This window comes from Cricetulus griseus, chromosome 5, assembly GCF_003668045.3.
Source record: "Cricetulus griseus strain 17A/GY chromosome 5, alternate assembly CriGri-PICRH-1.0, whole genome shotgun sequence".
NCBI classification, from domain to species: Eukaryota; Metazoa; Chordata; class Mammalia; order Rodentia; family Cricetidae; genus Cricetulus; species Cricetulus griseus.
This window is the reverse complement of record NC_048598.1, coordinates 41,779,099-41,789,555: the sequence shown is the minus strand read 5'-3', so window position 1 is coordinate 41,789,555 and position 10,457 is coordinate 41,779,099.

Sequence of the window (10,457 nt, the reverse complement as noted above, 5' to 3'; positions counted from 1 at the left end):
CTCCAAAACACCAAATGATCCAATTAAGAAGTGGGGTACAGAACTAAATAGACAGTTCTCAATAGAGGAATCTAAAATGGCTGAAAGACACATAAGGAAGTGTTCAACATCCTTAGCCATCAGGGAAATGAGATAACTTCTTACACCTGTCAGAATGACTAAAATCAAAAACACCAATGACAGTTTATGCTGGAAAGGATGTGGAGAAGGGAAAACACTCCTCCATTTCTGGTGGGAGTGCCAACTCATAGAGTCACTTTAGAAATCAGTTTGGGGGGAGAACTAGGAGAATGAGAAAGGGAGAAGACGAGGTGTGAAGAGGACATGATGGGGCAGGGAGGTTGAGTTGGGAGAAGAACAGAAGAGAGCAAGATTAGAGATACTATAATAGAGGGAGACATTTTTGGTTTACAGAGAAATCAGGCACTAGGGAAATATCTGGAGAGCTACAAAGATGACACCAACTAACCATCTAACCAACAGAGGAAGGACTACCTTAAATGCCCTCCCCTGATAATGAGATTGATGACTGACTTATATGCCGTCATATAGCCTTCATCCAGCTGCTGGTGGAAGTAGAAGCAAACACCCACAGCTGTACCTTGAACTGAACTAGAATCCAGTTGCAGAGAAGGAGTACTGATGAGCAAAGTGGTCCAGACCAGGCTGGTGAAACCCACAGAAACAGCTGACCTGAACAAGGTGGAGCTCTTGGTCCCCAGGCTAATCACTGGGAAACCAGCATGGGACTGATCCAGAACCCCTGAATGTGGGTGTCAGTGAGGAGACCTCAGATATCTATGAGGCCCCTTGTAGTGGATCAGTACTTATCCCTATCATAGGAATGGACTTTGGAAGCCCATCCCTCATAGAGGGATATTCCCTGAGCCTGGACACAAGGAGGTGGGCCTACGCCCTATCCCAAAGGATACAACAGACTCTGAAGACCCCCTACGGAAAGCCTCACCCTCACTGGGGAGCAGAAAGGGTATGGGATAGGTAGGGTGTTAATTGGGGGGCCAGGGGAGGGAGAGGGAACTGGAATTGATATGTAAAATATTCTTTCTAATTGAAATTAAAAAACTGCTCAAAGTATTTTTAAAATATTAAATAATAAGATTTTATATCTAAATTGAATTATATCATTTTATTAATTGATACTGAGTTTTCTTTTTCCTTACCAAAAAATAATACTGATTTTCAAACTGTAAAACTGTGATTTCTCATTACTGCATTAAAAATAAGTGTGCATGGGGTAGTTTAACTGTAAATGACTCAAATTTAAGCAAATAGCAGATTCTTCAGGAACTGATATTCATCACTGTAATTGTATAATTGCTATTTGTAATGAAGCAAATTTTTCATGACAATCCAAACTACATTCTGCCAATAGTTACATTACCAAACAAGTATGCTGTCTTTGTTTTATTAAAACACCTGAAAAAATGAAAACAATCATTAGAGGTTTCAGTGACCACCAGTGAGTGAAGTTATGTTGTAATCACCACTCTCTACTCGAAAGTGGGGCTCCTTATGTTGTCACAATTTACATAGAGGTTGATAAATTGTTACTGAAAACTACAATGCTATTGCCTTGCCTGCCTTGATTTCTCTTTTTTTTTTCTCTATGCTGACAAAATATTGTAGCATCTGTATTCAATCTCCTCTGTTTCTAAATTCCATAAGGAATTGTTTTCATTGTTTTCTTTGAAATAGGTGTGTAAACTAACACATTAGCACAATCCGGAAGTTTCTTAGAGATACAGATGCAGACCCACTGGAACAGAATTTGTAATTGATAAGGATGTTGGGATAATTCAGATGCACATAAAAATCCTTACCAGTGTGTGGCTCCTTTCAGCACTAGCACAAACTATCAGAATGCTACCAGACTCTGCAATGTGAACATTCAATAATGCGTCTGAGAACTTGACCATTTAATTTTCAAATTGAAAGAAAATGGTATATTAACATAATAACATTAATTATGCTAACTTAAAAGACAGATTAATGTTGCCAAACTTTCATCCCTTCAATTCCTTCTCATAATAAATTATCTAGAAGTGAACAAAACAGTGTGGAGGACAGTAGAATGTACTTTTATTCCAAATGACACTTATAGCATATGGAGTTATCTGCATCCGCCAGGCAGGCACTATATTTGTAGTACAAGGTAGTAAAATAAAATGTCAAATATACAGTCACTTCCTTCAAGAAGATGGTGTCTTTCTGGGCTGTACCAATAGAAGTTATATGAAGTAAATGTATGATCAGAGCCAACTCAAATGCACATAGTAAAAAAACATGACTCTAAAAGAATAATCATTTCTCCAATGTTTCTACTTACTGTCACATAAAATGTGGATTATTATGTCATGAGAACATATAGGAACAATATTGTTGCAATTGTTATTCAAAAAATATGATGTGGTACTATAAGATTTTTCCCACAATAATAGACTGAAAAAGAGAAAAGGGATAAAGAGAGTATTGATTTCTTTTGAGTATCCAGGTAGGAAAGAGAGAGAATATGAATGGGTGTGTGAGATGAGGACCCAAATGATGATAAATGAAGATATGCAGCATCAGAACTTGAAGAGCAATGTTCTTATTCAAAACTTGGCCTCTGGCTAGATACTAGGATGCCTGAGATCCACTGGGAAGATGGTCTGCAGTAGCAGTCATATACCTAAATCGTCTATCACCTTGCACTCAAAGTGGTACATCCTGCAGAAAAGCCGAGTACCCATGTGCCACCACATCGACATGAACCATTCATACAAAGAACAAAAGTGAAAAGAACAAGTGACTGGCATCCATGGGGACCAGCAAAGCAGACTTGTTCTTTGAAAGGATCTATGATATAAGCACCCATTATGTACCAGGCAATTTGAAATTTTAAGAAATGACTAAAAATTTCGATATTGAACCTGAGAGAAATGGACATACCAATGTCAAAAACATAGAGGGAACATCTTCCAGTTCAAATCTGTTCCGAAATGTTGGAAATTTATATTATTTCATGTGCTGCACACTAGATTTCTGACTCTTCGTCACAAGCCTCCACAGTGCAGCCCCAAACCTGCTGCTTTGTATTCATGATAATTTTATACTGTAGACGTTGTTGAGTCTCACTTAGAAATAGAGAAATATCCTCTAATTCTAATTTCTTAGTTAAGTTGTTCACAAATACACATAATTAAATTTCTTCAAATGGCCAGTTCTATATTTCTCTGATTCTTGACTGTGACACAACTCTGCATGAATCAAAAGTAAATCCAAAGGAAGAAACATATTAGTAGTGGAAAGATTTTTCTGCAGGAAGTTTGTGTAATTCTGCCATGAAAAGAGAGAAAAGGCCTTCTAGAAACAGTAAAAACTGAACTACGTGTTCGGAATAAATAGAGGGGCAACTCAGGCAAAGATTGAGAACTCAAGCAAATGGACCAACTCACCAACAAGCACGAAAGTCAGAAGTATTCCCTTCTCCCTCTCTTGGACTAGATTTCCAAAATTTGGCTTGGTGCTTGGTTGTGGATCTCTGCATGTGCTTCCATCAGTTACTGGATGAAGGCTCTATTATGTTATTTGGAGTATTCCCCAATCTAATTAAAGGGAAAAGCCAGTTGGGACACCCTCCCCAGTATTGCTTTGAGTCTTAGCTGGGGTCATCCTTGTAGATTCTTGGTAGTTACCCTAACTACCAGGGTTCTCCCTAACACCATCGTGGCTCTGTCTATCAATGTATCTCTTTCCTTGCTCCCCTCTCTCCCCCTCCCCCCACCATCCCTTTCTAGAAAAAAAAAATCCTGAGTGAAGTAACCCAGTCTCAGAAAGGCAAATACAGTATGTACTCACATATACATGTATTATATGTAAAGCAAAGGATAACCAGGCTACAATCCACAGCTCCAGAGAAGCTAGGTAAAAAGGAGAACCCTAAGAGGGATACATGGATCAACCTGGGAAGGGGAATTAGATGAGATCTCCTGGGTAAACTGGGGAGGGGTCGGTGAAAGGAAGAGGATGGAGACTGAGCTTTTAATATGCAGGTTTTGTTATATCCATGACTAATCCATAAACTTATGTGTGTTACATGAGACAACTCAATTTTCTCAATCAGGAATGAGCCTCACATCCCAGTAACATTGTGTGGTTCTCATGTGAACTTATCAAGCACACAGATAGTGCTCTCATGGCATAGAAATGAGATTGCAGAAATTAGGATAACCATGCTATGCAAGTCCTATTATTCAGCTTGGAGTTCCCTTTGACTCTAATATACTGAAGAGATATATTTAAATGAAATAGCTCTGTAGAAACCAGCTGAATTTAATACAAATCCCTCTGCCACATTTGAAACCATTTCTTTTTCTTTCATCATCAAAACAGAAGGGAAATGCATCTGATGAACTTTCTTTTAATGAAACAAATTCTTTAGAAAAATTGTAATTTGTACTACCACCTCTTTATATATAATAAATATATAATATAAGTATGATGTAAGATATATTCTCAATACACTCAGCACTGGGCATCCTCTTTTTTAAGCTTTCCTTCTTTATTAGAGTTATACAGTATCTTTCCCCTCAAGTGATGAAGGTTCCATCCAAAAACTTTTAAGCTACAAACATCATTTCACCATAATGAGTTTGGCTCCATCTTCTACAGAAAGACAGCAGAATGTCATAAATTTACCCAGAGGTTGACCACTAAATCCAAACAAGGTGAGCCTTTATAAGAATACAAAGCAAGGAAAATGAGGGTAGTGGCAAGAGGAACAGAACTGGGAGAGAGGAGGGACCATTTTCACTGGAGGCATCCAGCAAAAGCCATCCTCACTGTTTCCTTCCCACGAAGCTCATCTGTTGGGTTGAGAGGCTAGCATATGTGAGTGGGGAGGTGGGAAGAAATGGATGACCAGGGGTAAAGAAGAAACAATGCTGCAAAAATGGAAATTCTCTTAGTAATCAATAGGGAAGAGTGGTACAAGTGGAATTTGAGTTGTCAGGAATGTTTGACGGGAAGCCAGGAAGCAGGGATTATGAAGGATTCTGGCCATGAGGAAATGTCACCATTTTTCTTCAGTGAAGTTAACAGTGTCCAGTGGGAGAGACTACATTAACTTGTCTTCCAGAAAGAATTCTCTCACACAAGCGTTACACCAAATACGCTGAATCCATGATAAAATTAACTATTCGTATGGTTAGCCTATAATTTCCTGATTTAAGAAAAAGTCACATTTGTGAATAATTTCATCACTAGTTTAAGTAGGAGCTTGGGCAACACCCCTCCCCATTAAAAAAAAAAAAAACATGTCTATGTTGTCCATATTTTTACCCTCAATTCCCAGGGGCTTTGAAAAACATCTCAGGAACAACCTTATCAAATTCCAGATGTAAAACCCTTCACTGCCACTCAGTATCATAACTCAAAACCTTTGTCCCTTTATCCAGCTGCTCCAGTAACCTCCCATGCCGATGGGTACCACTAGACGAAGGTTAAACAGCTAAAAGATAACCGGGGGAACTCACAGTATTCAAAGAAACCTACAACATAGAGCCCAGTAAAGGAAACAGATTCACAAAGAGACACTGCAACGATAAAAGAGAAATGTGGACTTTGTCCCAGAATGGCAAAGGTTTGACAAAGCTTTTGTTTTACATAGTTTTGTTTCTCAGAATCACTGCAAAAGCAGAGACTCTCCCTTTGTACTCTTACGCTAACAGAACTTTGTCTCTCAGATACTTGGGAGACTGTTCTAAAGCATCAGTTTAACCAAATACCAATGCATAAACTTTCTCAGAATGCTAGAATGAATGATGAAATAACTATGTTTAGTTATAATAATGCATGTATCATAATCAATTATACAGTGTCCTAATGAACACATAAGGGTTAAGATATTGAGAATATAGACACAAAGGCACATTTTTCCTTCAGACCTTGCTACTTGGCAATTGGATGACTTTAGGAAGACAGCCACCAGACCTGCTGATGCAAGCCTGTAAGACCAGCTTTCTAGGAAACTGGGGCGGGAGGATTTCATATTCCAGGACTGCCTAGATAATTTAGTGGGACTGGATCTCAAAATAAGACGTAAAAAGAGTGCTGGGGGCATAGTTTGCTGGTAGATGACTTGTCTAGCATGAATGAGGTCCTGGGTTCAGTTTCAAATAGTACCAGGAATTTAAAAAGCAGAGTTCCAAAGTCTTGAGATCTAAGGCTTAGTATTAAGAAGAGGTGGCTTCCAAAACACCATACAATGAAATTAAAAACTGGGGTGCAGAACTAAACAGAGATTTTTCAACAGAGGAATCTGAAATGGCTGAAAGACACTTAAGAAAGTGCTCAAAATCCTTGGCCATCAGAGAAATGCAACTCAAAACAACTCTGAGATACCACCTCACACCTGTCAGAATGGCTAAAATCAAAAATACCAATGACAACCTATGCTGGAGAGGTTGCAGAGAAGAAGGAACACTCCTCCATTGCTGGTGGGAGTGTGAACTTGTAAGACCACTTTGGAAATCAGTATGGCGGTTGCTCAGAAAAATGGGAATCAATCTACCTCAAGATCCAGCCATTCCTCTCTTGGGTATATACCCAAATACTGCATGTCCAGACAACAAGGACATATGTTCAACCATGTTCATAGAAGCATTGTTTGTAATAGCCAGAACCTGGAAGCAACCTAGATGCCCCTCAACTGAAGAATGGAAAGAAAAAATGTGGTACATTTATACAATGGAGTACTACTCAGCAGAAAAATGCAATGGAATCTTGAAATTCACAGGCAAATGGATGGAACTAGAAGAAACCATCCTGAGTGAGGTAACCCAATCACAAAAAGACAAACATGGTATGTACTCACTCATATATGATTTTTAGACATAGAGCAAAGGTTTACCAGCCTATAATCCTCTTCCCCAAAGAAACTAGAAATCATGAATGACTCTAAGGGATAAATGGACCCCAGGAATGGGAAGTGGCATAAACTCCCGAGCTAATTGAGAGCATGAGGGTAGGGGAGTGGGTGCTGCCACAATAAGAGCACAAGAAGAAGAGGAGAGGAGAAGAAATGGAGGAGCAGATATATTGAGTTGGGGGAAGAATAGAGGAGAGAGAGCAGGATGAGAGATACCATATCAGAGGGAGCCACTATAGGTCCGAGAAGAGATCTGGAACTAGAAAGATCTCCAGAGACCTACAAGGATGACACGATCTGACAGTCCGGGCAGTGGAGGAGAGGATGGCCTAGAAGCCCTTCCCCTAGAATAAGAGTGATGACTACTCTCTATGCTATCCTAGAGTCCTCATCCAGTGGCTGATGGAAGCAGAGACAGACATCTACAGAAATACACTGAGCTGAAATCTGGAACCTAGTTGAAGAGAGGGAGGAATGAAGAACGAAGGGGTCTGTACCAGGTTGGAGAAACCCACATAAACAGTTGGCCTGAAAAAGGGAAAGCATATCGACCCCAGACTCTCTTTGGGAGGCCAGTACGGGACTAATCCAGCCCCCTGATCATGGATGCCATCGGGGAGGCCCCTGCACTCCTGGGAGCCTCTGGAGGTGGACTGGCTTTTTGCCCTAGTGTATGTGGGGGACTTCGAGAGCTCATCCCACTTGAAGGGATGCACTCTGTCTCTGAACACATGGGGAGGGACCCAGGCCCAGCACAGGAAGATTTGGTGGACTTGGTGGAGCCCCGGTTGGGGGCCCTACCCTGCCTGGGGAGTGGTGGGTGGATGGGGTGGGTGGTAGGTTGGAGGTGGGGAAGAAGGAAAGGGGGTAAGGGAAGGGAGAGGGAGAGGGAGAGGGGAATTACATGTGAAACAAGCCTGTTCCCTAACTTGAATTAATAATAATAAAAAGAGAGAAAAAATATATAGCACCACAAAAAAAAGAAGAGGTGGCTTAGAATTATAATGAGTTTGTAAAATTTGTGTGGTGGTTTAATGGAATGAAAATGAGACCATGTTTGTAGAGCAATTGGTGTAAGGATTCTGTGATCGTCAATTGTGATTTTCACTTTTCTTTGTTTTGGTTTTGACTTTATGAGTCACAGCTTCCCTCTCTGGCCCAGGCTAATCTGAACTCTCAGTTGTTCTGCTTCAGCTTCCTCAATCCTGCGATTGCAGGCATGCAGCACCAGACCTGACATTCACTGGCTTCTGTCACTATCATTATTGTTATAATAAAATTGATTCTTTTTATCTGAACCAGGAAATAAAAGGTACAATCAGCTTTGACATCATGTTTATCATTGCATGTCCTGTTCCTAAACTTTCTACTATTTTTAAATGCTTTGTTTTCTTTTTGAAAACTCTAGCATTTTATGTTTCATACTATTTACTGTTTATTTCTGTTTGTTTATGGTATGTCTTCCATGTTAGCATAGAAGCACCGAGCAGAGAGGTCTGTATTCCTATCCCTGCATCAGTAGCACCAGCCACTCACACATCAGAGGCCAACAAAAAAGGGGGTATGAAACAAGGAAATTGACTCAGCACATAGTGCAGGCGGCATAAATCTATCAGTTGGTATCAAAGGCTATAAAAAAATGTGAGAATCCAAAGAGTAAGGAGTACCCGGAAATCAGGTATGATGTGTGTGTGTCAGTGCCCACCGTACACAAACCATTTCCTATGCAACAGGGAACTCAGTGAGTAGCGGCTGATTTCTTGCTGATTGAAAGCTGCTTAATGAATTATGGCTGCTTAGCATAACAGGGAGGTGAGTAAATTTGAAGAGGGCCTGGTTGATCAGCAGAGTGATTTAAATGTTAGAAAATAGGATTTAGGATGAGAGGCTAAGGGAATTGGGGTGATTTAGCCTAGAGAAGAGTAGGGGAAGATGCTACACAGCAGACGAAGGCCAGCTGTTCTCCATTTTTCCAGACTAATCCACATAATGAAATTCAGGAGGTGATGTGTTAAAATAAATTCACTGAGGGAACCTTAGGTTTTTTAGCATACATTTGTATTATGACTTTGGGGGACATTCAAATTAAAATTAGAGTGGAGAATTATAGTTGAAAATAAAACTTCAATAGAAATAACTATAATTACCTGGAAATACATATATGGGTTTAAATTAAATGTAACAGTAGCCACAATACAAAAATATGCAAAGAAGCCTACATACTTTGATTGTATGTAAAACCTTCACTGATCAAATTAATGGTATTCTCATTATTTCCAAGATAACTGTTGTTTTGGTGAGAGTTTGATATGGAAGGATTTGTTACAGGCTTTTCCCAGGAGATAAACTAGTCTAAAACTTTATGCATAAAAGAAATATGCAGAATAATTAATGCCACAGAGTTTGACATAATCTCGATTCGGTAATAAAAGTACTAGGGTTTGATGGTTTGGAATAATGGTTTTAGCTTTCATCTCACTTTATGGAATTTACTTTACAAAACACATCAGTTATATAACATTATGAATGCATTAAAACAAATTGCAACTTCAAAATGTGTCGTTTTATGAGTCTCTTAGTAAAGAATTATTTTGGAGCTTAAAATCATCTTTATATGAATAATTTCTGATGCTATATACTTAATGAATATTTCAGAGCCGAACATACCTATGCAAAAATTTATTTTCTGATTTTTCCCAGAGGATGCATGTTTGCCTTAGTGATTTTCTATATAGGACTTCCTTGTCTCACCGATCATTTAGAGTTTCCTTATAGATTGGAGGCACATCTCATTAGATCTTGTTCAGAAATAGCTACTCCAGTATACTGAAGGCTTCCTAAATACAAACACTCTGTCTCCTATTTCTATAACTCACAACTACCCTTGAAGTAAGCATTACTGTTTATTTTATATGCACCATTTTCCAGGAACTTCTCTAAAATGACACCACTAACCTTGTTGCCATTCTGTCCCAAAATGTAGGACTCTGAAGAATATGTCTATCAGTTTCAAATCTATGAAAATTGACTATATACAAGAGTAACAATCAAAGGGAAAGTTTAAATAGTATTTTCTGGATTTTTTAGTTTGGATTACAGGTTTTTGAAACAGAGTCTCATGCCACCTAGGAAGGCATTAAACTCACTATGCAGCCAATCTGTCTCTCAAATAGCGGATATTACAGGTATACACCACTGTGTCTAGAAAATAGAAAAATATGGGATTCTTGTGTTAAATAAAATATTTCTAGAGATGGGTGTAGCAAAACAGTTGGGTTTGGAATCATATCATGTAGCGTCAATCTTGGCTGCCAGTGTTTGCCATCATTAATCAGCATCTCCTCTGACTTTCAGATTATTTTCAAAATATGTATGCATATAAATCTGTGTGTGCATGTACATGAAAAGAGTGAAATAAAATCATTAGTGTGCATTATTTCTCAAAAGAGGATATGGTGACAAACATATGGAATTCCGATACTCTGGGGACTAAAAGAGGAGGATCATGAGTTCAAGGACAATCTAGATT